This window comes from Lactuca virosa, chromosome 8, assembly GCF_052849685.1.
Source record: "Lactuca virosa cultivar CGN04683 chromosome 8, Lactuca_virosa_CGN04683_v6, whole genome shotgun sequence".
NCBI classification, from domain to species: Eukaryota; Viridiplantae; Streptophyta; class Magnoliopsida; order Asterales; family Asteraceae; genus Lactuca; species Lactuca virosa.
Window position 1 is genome coordinate 371,944,885 of NC_136433.1, and position 20,411 is coordinate 371,965,295.

The following is a 20,411-nucleotide window of genomic DNA, read 5'->3' on the forward strand; positions in this document are numbered from 1 at the left end:
ACACAATTTATATGGATAGTCTTTTGAGAATTGTATATTTATGATTTATATTAATATATTATAAGCTCTAATATATTAATATGGAATCATATTATTTAATTAGTATTGATCAAGAATTAATTTAGAATTAATTAAGTGATCAAAAAGAACTAATTAAATATGGACTCTTATATATATGGAATGGGCCAAGTTCATTTAGGTTGGGCTAAGCTTTCATGGATGGTCCATGGAGCTTTTAACCCATGGATCCTATGTAAATGAAAGGTCATGGGTATTAGGGTTTACATGGATGTAACCCTAATCCTCCATAATATATAAAGGGGTCCTTGGCTCAAAAAATTGGCACAAGTGTGTGAAAATAAGAGTGGGCCGATTTTAGTGTGCATACATATTCTCTCAAGTTCTTCCAAGGTGTTTTGGTGATTTGTGATTCCATTTGAGGCTTCCACATTATTGGGGCTAAGCTCTTAAAGCTTGAAGACATCAAGCTACATCAAAAGGTATGTCATCTAACTAGAACTTTGTAGTATAGGTGCTTCATAATATGCTAGTTAGGATGAAACCTTGGAATAGTTAATATTTGCATGTATAATAGAGAAAACATAGATCCAAGGTTTATAGGGTTGCATGTACACCATAGGAGTGTTAGAATGCTCAAAACCCAACAGAAAGGTGTTGGCAACATCCGCCAACCACCTGCTGGTAGCAATGGGGTCCCTAGCCCCATAATATTCTGGAGCTCCACAAGCTCAGAACTCCCAGAACATCAATGTACGTGTCCCCATCATGGCCGCCATCTTAGTGCGGAATGCGCTCAGCCTCTCATCAAGAATATCCAAAATGCCCTCCTTGACCGTACCGAAGATCACAGGAGTCTGGTCAATGATAATGCACGTAATCTCAGATGAAATGAACTCCCTCATCTGATCATCGAGCTGTCTGGCTCTAGAACTCGAGCCTGATCCCTCGTCGGCGCCAGAACTACCAATTGGTCTAGTACGTAGCGTCACCATATTGAAATTACACCATAACAATCATCAGAATACTCATCATATCTCGAGGGATCACACACGCTACAAGTTCATTGGTTTTATCTCAGCCCTCCTTGAATCGAGTACAAATCCTATGCTTTCTGTAGTACGGTCCCATACTACCTTCCACATATACCCGTACTTTCCTCAAGAGTTTCCTTGACTCCACCAAGTCCCTTTCACTACTACTGCTCTCCGCGCTAATCTCATCCTAGGCTTACCCTAGGGTAATCTCCCTCCCACTCTCTGCCATCATCTGCATAAGTAGTCCCTACTACATGTCCCTAACTAGCTCGCGAATACCATCACATATTACTAAGACCAGATAATTCTTCGAATGAGAGGTCTCTCCCTACAACGGTTAGACTCAAACGAGAGCTGCACAATAGGGCTAATCCTAACCTTCTGAAATTATTTTTACTCGCAATATGTAACTTAGCATATTCGTTTACTAGTTAGTTAGAGATAACTAGAACTCCTAAAAGCACAAAGAAAGCAGCATTCGAGCATTGAGTAACCAAAACCAAGCATATCCTAATCAGGCCATCATATCACTGACTTATCAGTACTAGCATGCAGTTCAATAAGCACATACAGTAGGCATACAAGTCATCCTTCCTAGATCCTTAGCCCTAATCTAGCATGCAGTTCACATATTCACATTTCATATCATAATATAAACTTGTATGGGTAATTTGGGAGAACTTACTTGAGCCCAGCTGATTGCATGCACCACACCCTTTTCCCTTTTTAAATTTCCTTTTTATAAAATAATTTTCTTTTGAAATTTTCATACCAAGTCCTCAGTTTCAGTTCAGACACACCCGAGAGTGTGCCCGAATCCCTCAAACCAAGGCTCTTATACCAACTTGTAACATACATAAAATACGATCCCAAAAATTTTGTTTTAAATTATTAAATAAACGGTAGTTATCAAAACATCCCATGAAAAGCATGTATCATAGTATCCATAACAATAAAACTCAGAGTAAACATCCCAGGCTAAATCATCATGGTTTGTGCAATGCATTCATCCCGAGCTCTTCCCTTTGCTACCAGAAGTACCTGAAACCAAAATTGAAAACCGTCAGCATAAAGCTTAGTGAGCTTCCCCAAACTACCACATACCATACACATAATCACATAATCATATATAGACATATCGTCGGCCCAGCCCCTTCAGCGGGCCCCGCTCGGCATCGAGTTGAGCTCGGCATGCATATAAACATATCAACAATACACATATAATAATCACATAACATAAGAATACAAACATTTATCGGGCACCGCCCGACATGAGAAAAAAATCTTGAAAGCATATAAACATTCATCGGGCACCGCCCGACATCGGACCGAAATCCGGAAAGCATATTAACATTCATCAGGCACTGCCCGACATCGAACCTTAGTCCAGAAAACATATAAACATAGACACATCCAAGAATCACGAAGACATCAAGCATACAAACATTCCCCGGGCATCGCCCGGCATCGGACCGTAGTCCGGAAAACATATTAACATATATCGGGCACCGCCCGGCATCGGACAGTAGTCCGGTAACATACAATCATAATTGTGGGCCGGAAATGGTGCCTTCGACACGTTCATACAGGAGGAAACTCACCTCTCGAAGCTGAATGATACAAATGATCCCCGACTGGTGGTCCTCCGACTCCTCGAGCTATCATTTTTCAGATAAAACTAATTAAGTTCGGGATATGTATCACTTCACCATAATTCCTTACTGGGGTAAACGGCCATTTTACCCCTAACTTACCCTTTTCCCAACATGAACTCTAATCATATCCAATGCCCCAAATAATCCCACAAGGCCCAATACATATGGCCCAATTTCCAATTGGGCCCAATCCTTTCACATGGACCTTAGCCTATGGTCCTAAAATATTTCTTCAGCCCATTGGTCCAATTTCCAGGTGGTCCACCTCGGCCCAAGCCACTATTCCATAGAAGTGGCCTAAACCGAAGCCCAAACACAGATCTGAGTCCATTGAAGGGTCTTAACCCATAAAGTCGGTTAGTTGATGGCTTGCATGCCTCCAAATGAGTCCAAACTTGGAATATGACAACCTACTTCTATGAAAATGGGTAAAACTCATGGGAAAATGGTTTTGAACAATAACGCTTTATCCTTGGGACCAAAAAGGTCCAACAACTCAATCATAAGAGATCTAATCATTTAAGGAGAAAGTTCAAGACTTTATACCTTGAAAAGGTCTGAAATGAAGCAACAATGCCAAATCTACAACTTCTCCTTTGAACCACCACCTTGCTTCGCTCTTTACTTTCTTGGAGAATGGATCAAAACACTAAGAATGCTCTCAAGAGGCCTTCCAAGCAAAAGAACACACAAAATATGGATTAGGGTTTCGTGAAAGCTGCTTATGGGTGAGAGGGAGGCTGGGCTTTAGGGCATAATGTTCTTTATATATTGCTTAATCCTAAAGTTTAGGGTTTTGGGGGCTGCACACGTACGCTGCACATACTCTTCAGTACGATGCGCGTACGTGCATGGCATGCGCGATCACTTATACCAGTACGCTAAGCCAACATAGGGTGGTAGGCCCAACGTACGACACCCTTAAGCCCACTTAGTAAGAATCTAATGGATCCAAGCCCAATCAATATAACATAATTAATCAAATTATATAAATAATACCTTGGAGAATAACCGAGCGTTACACCCACCCATCCAAGTCCTACACTGGGACCTACCCCATTGTACCGAATGCAATTTCCACCATGTCAGAAATTGCAGGGAGATAATCTGAAACAACTGTAACCTATTAGGTCATATCTCGAGGTACTGCAGAAAGACGCCAACCACTACAACATCAACCATTACGGTATGAGGAAGCCGTAACTGCATCAAATGCAACGAACCAGGTCATTTTAGGAAGGACTGCCCAAAACTGAAGAATCAAGGTGGCAATGGAAGAGCATTTATGATCACTACTGGTGATGTTCGCCAGGAACCAACTATGGTTACTGGTAAATTTCCTATCAACAACGTTTAGGCTCCTATATCATATGATATTGGTGCCAATTGAAGCTTTATCTCCCCAAAGGATCTTTTTCCTTCACATGACTTCCCGAGTAGAGACTTTAAACCAAATCCCAAAAGTCCAAAAACACAATAAAACCATAATTCCGCAAACTTAATAAAACTTACACATTAGTGATGGCAAGCATCCAAATAAGAAAACAGATTAGAAATACTCACAAATTTCCTTCTCGCCCTGAATAATGTCTTTCACGTCAACCTAACAACCATCATTAGTTGTGATGAGATCATTGAAACAGATTGGTTATCATATCATTGAGCTGAAGTTCTATGTTATGAAAAGGCCATTCGACTACCTCTACCCAACAACAAAGCCCTTGTGATTTTCAAAGAAAAATCAGGGAACAATCTAAGTGTCATTTCCTGCATGAAGGCAAGAAAGTAATTATAGGAGATATGTTTCGCCTTGTTGGCCCACGTGGTGGATACGCAAGGCAAGGGTAAGGAAATGAAAGACAATCCACGAGTGTACGACTACCCGAAAGTATTTCCAGAAGACCTACCTCGAATGCCTCCAGTTAGACAGGTCAAATTCCGAATCAACATGATCCCGGGTGCAACACCAGTGGCAAGATCTCCTTATTGTCTAGCACCATCAAAAGTGCAAGAACTCTCCAGTCAACTCCAAGAACTTCTTGACAAAGACTTTACCCAGCCAAGCTTTCTCTCCGTGGGAAGCTTCGATATTGTTTGTCGAAATGAAGGATGAATCGTTCAGAACATGTATGGACTATCGAGAGTCGAACAAACTCACCATCAAAAACCAATGTCCACTCCCGAGGATCGATGACCTAATTAAACAGCTACAAGGATCTTACTACTACTCAAAGATCAAAGCAATTAGGGAACCAACAATGCCAACCGAAGTATGACGGTTCATAGAGCTTGCATGCTATTCCGGAGATTCATCAAGGACTTCTCAAAAATAGCCAAACCTCTCTCTGATGAGAACCTTATCATTCCTTTTAATGAGATTCAGGTCAACACTAAACTACACTTTATAAAGGAACTGGTGGAGATCATGGATCGAGAAATCAAAAATCCTCAAAAAAGCCACATACCTATAGTAAAAGTCTGATGTAACTCTCGTAGAGGGCCAGAGATTACTTGGGAACACGAGGATCAGAGGAAACAAAAGTACCCACAACTATTCGGTGGTGCTCCATCCTCTAGTGGAACGAAACGATAGTGGAACTAAATGATATTGGAACAAAATAATCTAGAACTCAATAATTTATGGACGAAATTCCCTTAATGGGGAGGTAATGTGACATCCCGAAATTTAGGTCTAAAATTATAGACAGTCAGTTCACCGCGAACCTCTTTGTAATCTGGCCTATTGAGCTTTAATGCATATTTTGAATAATATATAGTGTCATTACAACTATTATAAGATACCAGATGGTGTCTTACTTCCAATTGTGGGAAATCTCAAACGAATCAAACAGCTCAAACTAAAACCCTAGTTAATATGTCTGAAAAACTGAAAATTCATATTAAGTAGTTGTGATCAAAACAAACATTCTAGTCTCATAGTACATGTTCTCCTGTTTCCAAACATATAAATAACGTCCAAAACGGAGTTCGTATGCAAAAGATACAACCATTATAAGAAAACGATTCAGTATAACACCGATTTTTCTTTAAACTGATAAAACCGTTTCTATCCGTTAAGTCACTTGCACACATCATATAGAAACGTCGAGAGTGTTTTTGCACTCAGACTATGGTCTAATATTTAATTCCATACTCAAAATAGTTTTAGTAAAAATATTTGCAAAAGTCGAAAAGTCGGACGTTTTGGGTCATTTAGACGCAAAACTTTAAACACGATTTCCCGGAGTTCTACAACTCAAAAAATTAATTCGTTCAGGCTTTTGGAACCCATGAACTCTACTCTATAATACGACACTTTTGAAAAAATAATTAGGCGTCATGATCTTTGCATGCAAATCTAGGAAATATTTAGAACATTTTTTAGAAGATGACATCACTAGGCCCCACCATGCTTGCTTGGAAGAGTGAAAAATCAGCCAATACTTACCTCTTGAACCCTTACCTACTTTTTTTACCACCTCCCCCTCTCATTGGTTAAGTGCACACTTCTCCTTCTAGTACAATCATGGTGTATGTTGTGTTGGACTTTCTATGAAGGTATGGGTGCATGGTGCATGCGAGAGACCTCATACACAATAAAAGGAAGGCTTTGGGTCTTCATTTCATACACAAATCATCAACCACTCCCTCTCTTACTCCCCCCTCTCCATTCTCTTTCTTTTCTTGGTTTTGAACCTACCACCAAGAACCACCACTCCACCACCGTAAACCATCGTAGCCACCTCCTTTTGCCCCTATTTTAACCGACCAACCACCACCACCTTGTGCCACCTTTGTGTTGTTATCTGTTTTGTGGTCTTTCCTAGTTTCATACTGTTGGGTCTAAAAATTGGTTTATATTTTGCTTTTCTAAGCATTTACTGTTTTTAGTCTTGGGTGAAAATATTATGTGGTTTATATGTAGCTTGGACCGAATACTCATGTGTTTTCGGTCCAACCTATGAGTTGTGGGCTTGGGTTTGCGGTCCATTTGTATAAATAGTCATTAGGGGAGTGTTTAGTGTGTGTCTAGGAGGAGAGGAGCATTCATTCATTCATTCATATCATGTTCTAGAGAGAGAAAGTTAAAGAGAAGAAGTGTGTGTGTGTGTGTGTGTGTGAATCTTATGTTGGATCATCATTCATATCATCAATACATTGAAGATTCATCAAGTTCTTCTTCTTCTTCTTCTCTATTCTATCTTGCATCATCCACTTGATTGGGATTCCACACCATCAAGTGGATCGGATTGATACATCAAGCAATTTTAGGGACTTATAGCTGGTATCAGAGCTTGGATTGTATCAATCATTTTGGCAAGATCTTGAACGTTTTTGGACTTTTTCTTGAAGAATTTGGCATTTTTTGATAGTTTTTGAAGAAATATTGGGGGTTTGGCCTTCATGTCTTTCATAAAATGAGTTTTTGATCGAGTTTTGGAGACAAAAAGTGAAAAAATCGCTTTTTTTGGTCGTAACCAGCGAGGGTGTGGCGGCGGTTTTCGGTCAGCAGCTAGAGTTTGCGAGGGTTTGCAGCCGAAATCACATTTGTGGTTCAGCAGTTCGCAGCCGAAAATGAGGGTTCACAGCCGGTTTGCAGTCCGAAGCCGTTTATAGCCGAAATCCGAGTTTGAGATGACACGTCATCGAAGGTTTGCAGTGGAGCGTGGTCCGAGATTTCGGTGGAGCGGGGCGAGGGTTCTCGGGCGTAAACTCATTCTCGGCCAACACGTTTTTGGTACAAGCGAGCTTTCGGTCAGCAGGTGTTCGGCCCACGATTTTGGTCAGCAACGACTTTATAAAACATTGTGTGGTGCAAGGATTGAACTCGCGCCTCTCGCACACTCAACCCACCTTCTTACCAATCGGTCTAGGATGCCACATGCTTAACTTTTTCCCGATCCAGATCAAATATCGTAATTTCGGTTCCTATTTTCGGATTTTTTACAATTTTGGCCCAAAAATCAATTTTTCGAATTTTAAAATTTCATTTTCTACCCAAAGATTTGACTTTTAATTTTTGACTTCCTAATTTGACTTTTGATCTTAAAAAATGACTTTGAGTTTCAAGGTTGACCTTTGACTTTCTCGTTAAACTTTCAAGTTTTCACGTTTAGCTTTTTGGTTTGACTTTTAAGTTTGACATTTTGAACTTGATTTTTAAGGTTGACTTTCTCGGTTTATAGTCAAAGGGAATTTTTGGTAAACAATGAGTTCCTCAAACATTCCGGTCAATAAAGTTTAATGTTCTCTATCTTGTGAAGCTACAATTAAATTTCTTCGTGAACGAAATGATTTGTTAAAAAGGGAAAATGAGGACCTTAAATATGAAGGATATACACTTAGGAAGGCCCAAAAACCCTTAAAATCACAACTACAGGCTAAAACCAAGGACTTTAGAAAACTTCAAGAGGAATATAGCAACAAATGTGCGAATTATACCTATGTTAAAGAACAGCTTGCCAACTTAACTGCCGAACTTGATGCATTAAAAGCTAAATATAATGATGTTGAATTTAACTTTAAAAAATTTGATGTATCAAGTGAGGTAGTTGCTTCCATGATTGAAAAGCAACTAAAATTTAAAAATAATCAGACTAAGGGTCTAGGGTATAATAGTGTTCCACCTCCTTTTAATGATAACTATAACCCACCCCTTGAGACCAACGATGAAGAAATACCTACTCAGTATGGCCAAGCCCCTGTACCAACCTCAGTTAAGACTGAGCAATCTGGGTCAACTGAGAATATTAAGGTGAACGTTTTTTATTATTCTACTTCATGTGCAGGTAAAGTAGAGGAAGATGAGAACAAGGAAAACACTATTGATCAAACCAATGACTCCTTGAACTCTGAGTTTGTTGCTTCTAACTCAGTCACTTCTAAACCTGCTGTTGGTAAATACAGGCCACCAAAACAAACGAAACAAAGTGTCTGTTGTACTTGTGCTTGTGGGAACAATCAAAGACAAGGCATGGGCATGCCACCAGAGGCAAGCAGAAACAATTTCCAAGTGAAGAAACAAACATGTTTCCACTGTGGAACACTTGGACACATTGCTAGAAATTGTCCAAATCGCGCATACATTCGCTACTACACACAAGGATGGTAGAACACACCAACAGGGATATTCTCCAAAGGAAATCATTCGAAGTCACAATCACGCAATGGTGACTAGAATGCGCAGAAGGGCAAGAATCCAACTCCAAAGACAAAGAATCAAGATCCTAAGGACAAGAAGGGATTGCCGGCCAAGAAGCAAAATTCAAGAGATGCACCAGTGAAACCAAGACCGGTTAGGTCAAAGTCATCTCGGCAGCCGACTTCAAGTTCTAAAGCAAGTGATAAGGCACCCAACCGATCGAACAAGAAATGGGTTAAACCCGAAGGTTCACTCTCCCAAATCTTCAAATGACTCTAACATTTTTTCGCATTCTGTATGTGATAAGCAGGATATGTCATGGGAGAGAGTTTCGTGTGTAGATGACAAATGTCAACCCAGTTTCAAAATGGACTGGGTTCCAAAGACCAACTAATCCTACACTCTGTGCTGGAGCAGCTATGGAGGAATATCATCAGACTCCGGTTTGTTGATAGTGGAAGTTCCAAGCACATGATAGGAGACGTCTCTCAACTGTACAACACTCAGAACTTTGTTTGAGAGTATGTGTCCTTTGTGGGAAAGGAAGAAAGGAGAGGATCAGAAATGGGGATTGTACTTGACGATGTGAAGAATTTTCGGATCTGTTCCGAGACTGAAACCCAGCTAAGGCTGAATTCATTGTTGCTTGCATCTTCAATTGCTGACTTTCGGTTTGAATTCTTTCGATGCTCCTAAGTTTTTCTTAAAATGATTTGTTTCAAAGACAAATTTCTTTTTAATTTTGCGCATTTATTTTATTTCTTTCCCGTGCTCAATTTAAGGGGGAGAAATTAAAATACAAAAAAAAATTAAAAAATTCAAACAAAAATCAGAAAAATTCAAAAATATACAAAAATATTTTTATTTGTCTTTCAGAAAAATCAAAAATCCAAAATATTATTTTTGAGCGTATTTTATTTTATTTTTATTTCTTAGTGTGGTAAGTTTACTTTTATTTTTTATGTTTACCTCAAAAAATTTCATTTGTCTTGAAAAGTGAATTCAGGAGAAGATGATACTCAAGGAGAATGTATCGAAATATTCTGAGCAAGGAGAAGAAACCTAAAAATGGGAAAGGAATTGACAGTCATTTCACTTCACACTACTTTCACAAGGAATTGACGGAAAATTTAAATGTGAGTGATAGACTCTTCCATATTGAGACATATACCAGTCTTAATAGGAGTCTTTGCATCAAATGTTAATGATCAAAGGTCATTTTCACCATGACCAATATGAAACGCCCAACCATTCTTCACCCATATCTAAATTTTCTCCATCAAATCATTTCCATGTACCGGTACCCCTTGAGGTTCGAGTATAAAACAACTCAGTTGACGGTTTCCAAAAAGTCTATTGTTATGATCTTAGATGTTGTTGTCACCATGACTCTAAGTGAAACCCAAAATCCAAAACCATTTATTAATGAATTGACGGTAAACATTTTTAATGTTCTAGATTTCACCCATGAATTGATGGATAATGGCTCATACCTGGTGTGACATTGTACAAAATGCCAGTCAGTCAATTTCTTTTTAAGAATTGTCGTATCTAAGGAATTGAAATTCTGAAACTATACAAATTGTTAGATTGATCTTGTCAGCTTTCTTTACCTAAGAACTGTCACGACACCAGACGATTCACCCAACAGGGAAATAGGTATCACTGAACGTCTTGCCAAGGGCCAAGTCAACGCGTTAACTTGATAACTGTATTGAGATCTATGATCAAGGATATAAAGGGGCTAACATCAAAACTAGCCACGAGTAGTTCTCCGATACTCAACAAATCGCAGTGCGTTCCTACGAGTTCACACAGATACTACGAGAAGTCTCTTTCTGAGCCAAGGATTCATCCTTGAACAACTGTGGTGAGAAGGGTCTTTATGATTCTTTCTGTGATCCACAAGAACTTTTTAGTCAAGGTTACTTCTTAACGCACAACGGTGATCATTCAAGAACATTAATTCGAAGGAACAAGAAGTGAAGATCATTTTTCAACATACAATTTTTCAACGCCAGAAGCAAGGTGAAGCTGACTTAAAGATTATGTGACAAGTTGCATTGAAGCCTCCTCAATCAATTTGATGTAATCCATGAACCTGCTGAAGTGATCCAGAAGTTTCGTTCTCTGTTCTCTCTAAAGATTCTCAAGCTGAAAGTGAAGATTTTCAAAATAATATTTTCGCCCAAGACTAAAAACAATAAATGCTTAGAAAAGCAAATTATAAACAAATTTTTAGACCTAACAATCTCCCCCTTGGTTTATATCTTTCTTTTCTTTTGACCCAACAAACCCCCCCTAAAATTCTAGCTTGCTTTTCTTGACAGTCTTCACTTTATGCTTGGCTTCAGCGTTTATCTTCGATTTCTTCACAACTCTCAAGATGAACATATGAATCTTCTGTGTGAATGACTTCATCTTGAACAATTGGTATTTTCTTCAAAATTTGACTTTGAACCAACTAGTGGTCAACACAATGAACAAGCCAAAATGATAAGAACAAGAAGGAGTAGAGGCAAGATCAATCCAAATGCACACGTTTTATATAAACTGAAAATGTCAGGTACAATGGATGCAACACACACACTTAAGACCGTAGACAACTACTGACAATTGACAAGCTAGGACATTCTTTATAGGGAACAGTAACAGCAAAAGAGTTTGCGGCCGAAAACACCACATGGACCGAAAACGGGACGTTTTCGGTCCACCAACCGAAAATCCACTGATGCACCGGATCCCATCAGAACTCCACAGTTAAATGTTCTTGGGCGAGAGTGGTACTAGGATGGGTGAACCCCTGGGAAGTGATATGAAGTTTAGTGCTAAAGGGCAATATGAAATTCGTGTAATGCACTGAAGCCGAACTGTTTAGACTCTGTGTTCAATGTGCCGGTAGGCAAAAAGGATTCAAAAGGACTAGACATAGATTGACAATGAAAGGACTTGACAGTATGAACTTAGATAGTTCTATTTGGACTGATAATACGACGCTTGGGTAGATTGATCAGTGAGATAAGCATGAGAACATGCAGGATACACTAAAGTCATATGTATCTAGATTTGTGGTTTAACGTTTCCTTGATGTATGGACTCATGTCCTTAATTCTGGTACTGATAGGGCAACTGGGGGGTTCTGATAACGTAGGTCTGTAGGAAATTATTTTCTTGCTTTCTATCTGTCAGTCATATGTTGCCTCTTTTGCGCGATTGGAACATATCTGACCTGGAACGCAACATATGCAACTCTATCTCTATGCATGTTCTTATCTATGAAATTCTTTCTATCTGTTAGTCATATGATGTCCCCTCTACGTGATCGGAAGATCCGACCTGGGACACAACATATGCACCCTACTATCTCTCTAATCCTCTATCTATGTTAGTCATATGTTGTTCCCTCTGTGTGATTGGAAGACATCCAACCTGGGATTTAACATTTGCATTTCTATATCTGACTTCTCTCTAAATGATTGAATACTCACCTAAAGTAAGGAGTTCTTTGGAAGTTCTCGATTACCGGGGTATATCGGGAAGTGGGGAAATACATTCTAGTGCATCTAAAATTGAACCGTTTAATAGGTTGTCTGTAGATCTCATTGCTTAATTTAAGTGGACAACAATATCCTTGGTCGTCGTTCGCTAAATGGTCCATTTAGGAATATAGGTGCAAATGTCTTGTCATTTACTATTTGTCCAATTTGTCAAATATCCTTTGTGTTTAAGTGGACCACAATACCGGTGATTGACCAGATCTTAACATGCAGGCTTGTGCTGATAAACGATATTAAATTGCTTTACAACTTTGATCCCAAAAGTCTTCAATTTAGCTATTATTTTTGTTTTTGTTAAATTTGTTCATAATTTTCCTCTATGCATAAATTTAGGGGGAGAATTAAAAATTTAAAAATCAAACAAAAATCAAAAATAAAAACATTTTAAAAATCCAAAGATAGTGTTATTTCTGTTTTATTTCTTTTTCAGAAAATTAAAAAAAAATCCAAAAATATTTTTGTTTCTGTTTTATTTTTTTAGAAAATATGAAAAATACAAAAATATTGTGTGCTAAGTTTTATTTTAGTTTTGTTTTTATCTCAAAATTTTCTTTGTCTTGAAAAGCGAATTCAGATGTAGATGAGATTCATGGAGACTGTATCGAGATTTTCTGAGCCAAGGCTTCATTCGTGATTGTCGAAGAACGTTCATTCGAAGGAACAAGAAATGAAGATTATTCTTTCAACATAAGTCTTTCAACCCCAGAAGCGTGGTGAAGCTTTATTTGAAGAATATGTGATAGATTGCATTGAAGCTTACTCAATCAATTTGCTGCTATCTATGAACATGCTGATGTGATCCAGAAGTTTCGTTCTATGTTATTCTCTCTGAAGATTCTCAAGCTGAATGTGTTATTTTTCAAGAAGCCTCCACACCCAACGTGCGTTCAAAGTCAAATTTTGAAGAAAAGCCCAATTGTTCAGGATGAATTCATTCACACAGAAGATTCATATGTTCATCTTAAAAGTTGTGAAGAAATCGAAGATAAACGCTAAAGCCAAGCACAAAGTGAAGACTATCAAGAAAAGCAAGCTACAATTTTAGGGGGTGTTTTTTGGGTCAAAAGAAAAGAAAGCTATAAACCAAGGGAGAGATTGTTGGGTCTAAAAATTGGTTTATACTTTTCTTTTCTAAGCATTTATTGTTTTTTGTCTTGGGCGAAAATATTATTGGGTTTATTTGTAGCCTGTACCGAAAACTCATGTGTTTTCGGTCCAGCCTTTGAGTTGTGGGCTTGGGTTTGCAGTCCATTTGTATAAATAGTCATTATGGGAGTGTTTAGTGTGTGTCTAGGAGGAGAGGAGCATTCATTCATTCATATCATGTTCTAGAGAGATAAATTTAGAGAGAAGAAGTGTGTGTGTGTGTGTGTGTGTGTTCTTATGTTGGATCATCATTCATATCATCAATACATTGAAGATTCATCAAGTTCTTCTTCTTCTTCTCCATTCTATCTTGCACCATCCACTTGATTTGGATTCCGCACCATCAAGTGGATCTGATTGATACATCAAGCAATTTTAGGGAGTTACAAATACTTTAGTCTTCATTGTGTTTTGTGGGTTTAAATCATGTCCAAAAGAACCCCGATTTAGATCATTGTTAGTTCGTGTTTCTCAAAGATACCCGCACTCTGGACTCTAGTTCACAAATCACTCATCAAGGGTGAGTGTTTACGAACCCCTTTAATGTTTTTACATATCTCGTGGGGGGGGGGGGAATAAATGTGCACACATATTGTCACACCCCCAAACCAGAATGGCAGAAACATTCGGGGGCGGAGGACTTTAGGTAAGTATCGCAACACATGCAATATAGTAATCAAAGTACAAACAACCCTTGTATTAATAGGTATAAGTTTTACATAAGTGTTTAAACATTACATAATCAAACACCAAAGTAGCTACAACAGAAGACAAGAGTCGCGGTACGGTACTAGGTAGTCTTCTCAAAAGCTGTGGGAGTGTACATGTCTACTGGATTCCTGAGAATACAAGTTATTTGGAAAGAGTAGATCAACCTTTAAGCTGGTGAGTTCATAAGTATTTTAGTTCTATTAAGTATACCCTAAGTTCTTTGAATAAGTTCACTGGTTTCTCCAGAAAATCCTATATTTCCTGAGGTGATTAACTGATAACCTCAATAGTTTCCCTCTGTAATTACTTAGTTTATACTTATCCTATATAGCCTAATATTGAATGGACAGTCAAATGGGTGTATCTGCCCTAAGCCCACAACCAAACAAGGAACAGGAAGTAAGGCGGAAGTCACACATTTCACCGTCAATCGGATATTACTTATGTACAACTCTGATGTAATAACTAAGGAGTTATAGAATTAACCACTAAAGTTATTTTATGTTATACTAGTTTACAAATATTGAATGACTAAGTTTCATTTGATAAATGGTTTAATTCCATAAACTGTTTCCTTTGTATAAGTGGTTTAATCCCGTAAACCGTTTCATTTGTAAAAGTGGTTTAATCCCATAAACCGTTTCATTTGTAAAAGTGTTCTTAGTTATATCTATTCTACAGTAAAAACCTTAGTATTAATCATGCAGAGTATTCTATTATCCATAATACTGCTTTGTGGTTTTAAATGTTCAAAACCAGAAGTACAATACTTGATTTCCTGATACATAGCTGTTACTGTAAGTAGAAGCTACTGAAGGTACATCTGGTCGGGATGTAATTAACTTTTCTTACTGTTATAAGAGAAGTATATTACTTTGTAATTCACTCGTTGTTTTATCCATGTGAGTCTTATTAACCATACTAATATGACGGAAATGCCTGCGGCGACGTTCTTCAGGCGTCGCAACGGTATGATATTTGACACCCTAGTCCTGCCGGCCAAACTGTAGCGAACAGTAGAGGTGCGGGATTGTCAGTCCCCTATAGATCTATACACAAATTCACGCTCTCCCTACAAGAGATTCTGGCTAATAGTTCAGGACTTAAAAAGGTCGTACTTAGATAAGTACACCATGAAGGGTCTCACAAATTTATTGTTTCAACGAGATTTCCGATGTATTATTATTATTACCCGATGAATGCTAACTCTGGTACTTTGTATCGTACCCTTGGTTAATGCAAACCCGATAAGATGTATTATTACCTCGAGTTTGCTAACTCGGGTACTCTGGATAGTACCTTTGCTAATGCAAACCCGGCAGAATGTATTATTACCTCGTGTTTGCTAACTCGGGTACTCTGTATAGTAACTTTGCTAATGCAAACTCGACAGGATGTATTATTACCTCGTGTTTGCTAACTCGGGCACTCTGTATAGTACCTTTGCTAATGCAAACCCATCATTACCACCTGTTTGCTAACCCTGGTACTCTGTATAGTACCTTTGTTAATGCAAATTGGGTATGATGTATCTTTACTTCTTTAATATTTTGTTCGTATATTAAAGGTATTATACATATTTTGTTATAATTGAATGTATTTTGTTAATTTCCTTGGAAAGTATACAGTCGTGAATCATACTTGTATCTTTAGTTTTGAATCATAAATTATACCTATTATAATTTATATGTTCTATCTGATTAGCATGGTTTCTCATGGATGAACACCTTTGCTCAGCCTGATACAAAGGTGATAATACCAAAAGGAGTAACCTTTTGTACTCATATATGTATAATATGTTGGATTAATGTCTAAGTCTATAACTATAATTGGTAAGACTTGACCCGACCCGGCATGGTCCATTTCGGTTGCATGGCATCGGGACAATTGGATGGACAAGATGAGGAAAAAGGATACTAGTGATTTATATTAATATATTATAAGTTCTAATATGGACTCTAAGATATATGTGTGTGATGGGCCAAGATCATTTAGGTTGGGCTAACCTTTCATGGATAGTCCATGGAGTGTTTAACCCATGGATCATATGAAATGAAAGGTCATGGGTATTAGCGTTTAACCCTAATCTCCACACTATATAAAGATGTCCTTGGTTGGTGAAATGGGAACTAGTGTGTGTACACAAAAGGGCAAGGCCGATTTCACTAGAGAGAACAAAAGTATCCTTATTCTCAAGGTTATTCCAAGTGTTCATGGTGTTGTGTGAACCATTTGAGGTGTCACACTTGGGGCACTAGGCACTCAAGCTTCATGAAGACAAGTTACATAAAAAAAGGTATGTATTCTATCTATATTATTACCCAAGTATATGATATTTGTATGCTAGTATAGGGTAATATCTTGGAAACTTCATATTTGCATGTATAATAGAGAAAACATAGATCCAAGGTATTTAGGGTTGTATGTGCACCATAGGATGTTGTAGAATACCAAAACCCAACATAATATATATATATATATATATATATATATATATATATATATATATATATATATATATATAATTAAGAAGGAAACGACCTTCGAACAAATAATACAACCCTAATTCCACATCCAAACAAGGAAAAGGATATAGGATAATTCATTAGTCCTCAGCCCTTCAAATCTTATTTAAATATTTATACATATATAAACATGATCTTGGCATTTATACTTTGAAATAGCTTATAAAACATTTTTCAAAGAATTTAACGGATTTTTTACATGACTTTAAAGATTTAACATGGCTTCACGTTATTTTGAAAGTATTTGATAATTCTTAAAAGCATACGGAAACATTTGTGTCATTATTATCACATACAGTTATTAACACAGTCTAATAATGTGTTAAACTTGTATCCCCCCCCCCCAAAAAGCATATAAAACCATTTAAAAAGGTATATTAAAGGGGTATGAACTCACCTTGATAAGCGGTGATTCGGGCAGCGTTTCGTTTCCCGGAAAAGAGTTTGTTTGACAAAAAACTGGCTCAAACCGGGCAGAGTTTCGACAGGAGAGAGGATGAATTCTCAAAATTTCGGGGCTCCGGGGCTTGCTTCGGGCTTTAGACGCGATATCGGGGCCTTGGGGGGTCGTGAGAAAGTTTACGGGGTGAAAATGTGAAAAAGGGGAAATTTTGGGGTGAAAAACCCTTCAAATGCGAGAAGGCTCGCACCCTTTATATAGGGGTGCGAGGGTTCGGCCGAGGAGGACAGGTGGCGAAGCGAGGGGTGAGTCAACAGCCACGCGTCGGTCAGCAGCGAAGCCACGTGCGAGGGTTCGGACAGGTGGGCTCTTCAGATTGGACTAGGCTTCGGTCCAATAAGAAGGAGGCACGTGCGACGGGGGGTGTCTGAGGGGCATCTCGGGGGTGTCTCCTGCGAAGGTGTCCGAGTGGGATTGGACCGCGGAGTTAGTCCAATCAGAAGGCGACACGCGAAGCTCGTTCCAACCAGAAGATGACACGTGGCGACCTCGCATGCGAGGTGACGTGTCCGAAGCTGACTCATGCGAAATTTCCCGGTTTTCAAGATTTTCTTGATTTTTGTGCCAAAAACTTGCGAAAATCATAACTCTCGCATACGAGCTCCGTTTTTGACATTCTTTATATGCACGCGTAGGTAAACTCATACTCTACGACTTTTGTTTAGACTTTGTGGGCTGATTTTGAATTTATTTTTAATATTGTTATTTTAAACAGACCGGGATGTTAATCCGTTAAAAATTCATAACTTCTTCATCCGACGTCCGTTTTTGTCTGACTTTTTACCGTTGTGCTACTTTTGATGAGATCTTCGATTCTCGTTTAAGTTGCGTAGGCTAAATATCGATCGATTTATATTTCAATATTTTAGCTATCTACTGCTAAACCGATACTTCGAAAAATCATAACTTCCTCATACGAAGTCGGATTTTCACGTTCTTTTTATGAACGTTCTCAGTTTAACATATTCTACAACTTTTATTTAGACTATTAAGGCTAAAAAGCCTTTTATTGAAAATTCACTTTTTACACTGAACAGTGTTTTGCCGGTTTTACCGCGGATTTTCGATTGGTCATAACTTCTTCGTTATAACTCGGATTTCAGTGTTCTTTATGTTTTTGGAAACCTTGTTACAAACTCTACCACTTGGTTCATCCCAATTACGATTATTGATCAATTTATTTTTGACCAAAATTTGACTGGTGTCACATTATCCCCCCGTTAGAAGGAATTTCGTCCCGAAATTAAGTCTAAAGTGATACTCATGGACTAGGTCTAATCTTTCCTTCCCAAGTGAATTCAGGTCCCTGGTTTGTAATCCAGCAAACCTTCACTAATGGGATGAGACTTAGCGTGGTTCTTTTGATTTCCCTATCCATGGTATTCATTGGTTCTACTACAGAGTGTAGACTTTTATTTAACTTGATTTCATCAAGTGAAATAACAAGTGTTTCAGCGGGTAGACACCTCTTTAGATTAGATATGTGAAAGATGGGATGAATGTTATTAAGTTGTTGTGGTAGTCTAAGTTTAAAAGTACAAGACCGATTCTGGTAATAACCTCAAATGGTCTTATGTACTTTGAGTTTTGTATTTCATGCTTTCTCAAGCGCATCTTGCCCTTCCTGAGTGAGACCTTCATATGAGAAGGTCATCAATCCTGGAATTCCACTAGTTTTCTTTTATCGAAGCCGTAGCTTCTCTGGTTAACTCTGGAAGCTTTATGGCTTTTCCCGATTCGTATTTTGTTTTTGGTAGTTTCTCGGATGAATTCCAGATCAGCGAGGGTGCTGTGTGGAAATTGGATCTCTAGCTAGTTGCGTATTACCTACTTTAGTACAGTGCAGATAGAATCTGTACTTATGACCACATAAGGTTTCGAATGGAGCAACTCAAATGCTAGCGTGTTAAAGGACTCGACTAATTGGTAAATGGATATCCCATTCTTTACCATAGCCGATCCCATAGAATCATGACTACTCTGGTTCTTAGAGGTTTTTGAGTGACGGCCTGAACTGGGAGATGATTCTATTATATTAGTGGAGATAACATATATTGGCATACCGTACACTCACACGTTCTAGTTATCTTCTCTACTTGCCACATTTTTAGGTTTCAAGGCTTCCTGTTGAGCCTCCTTACTTTGTGTGGAGAGATTTGAATAGGTTATGATAGTCCATGATTGGCACTATGACCTGGGTACTCTTTCCGACTTAGGGTGTCAGCTACTATATTGGCTTTGTTGAGATGATAACGAATTTCAAATTCGTAGTCATTTAGTAGCTCGACCCACTGTCGTGGTCTCTTGTTGAATTCTACCTGGTAGAATACATGATGCTGGCTTTTGCTCCGAAGTTCATGATCAGACTCATACTTGGCTCATCCATCATCACCTCGTGTATACAAGTCGTATATAATTTAGATTTCACAAAACGTTCGGATGGGTGACTCTGCCTCAGGTCCACAACCAAACAAGGAACAGGAGATAGGGCGGAAGCACACATCCTTAATCTTGTTAAGTCTAACTTATATACCACCCTCGTGTATACACTTAGCAGCGATAGATTAACTTAATAAGTTATTAGTCTCTATTCTTGAACTTGACCTGCGGTACAATGATTTTCCTATGAGATATATTGAGGTACTTCGGTAGTTACTGACTTCTAAGACTACTTCGGTGCTTTTCGTTTGAAGTTTCATGTCTACTGAGTAGGCTAGAATGGCGTGGTACTCTTCGCATGGGTACTTCTGAAGTTTTGAAACAAGAGACAACCTAAGGGTTTGTGTTATGGATTGAAAGAATTTCATCTAACGGCTGATTAAGGAAAAAGTTCTCTTATACAGCATAGGAATTTTCACATGGTAAGGGCCAGGCCAAACCATGTCGAATGAGGATGTCGGAATTTTCTCGATGAAATAGATATTAAGTCGTTCTGGGACGAATGATTACTAGGATGAGATCCTATGTACCTAAGTTTTCAACGCTTCTGGTTTTATTCTGTTATTATCACTACGAATCCCTTTTTGATTCGAAATTGGCGGGTACTACCAATACGAGGGTTCTGATAATTTGAAATTTTGAACTTTCATGAAACGATCCTTACTAGGTCTCTTTATAATTGTTTGGTGTATACAAGTCATGTATAATTAAGATTGGTAAG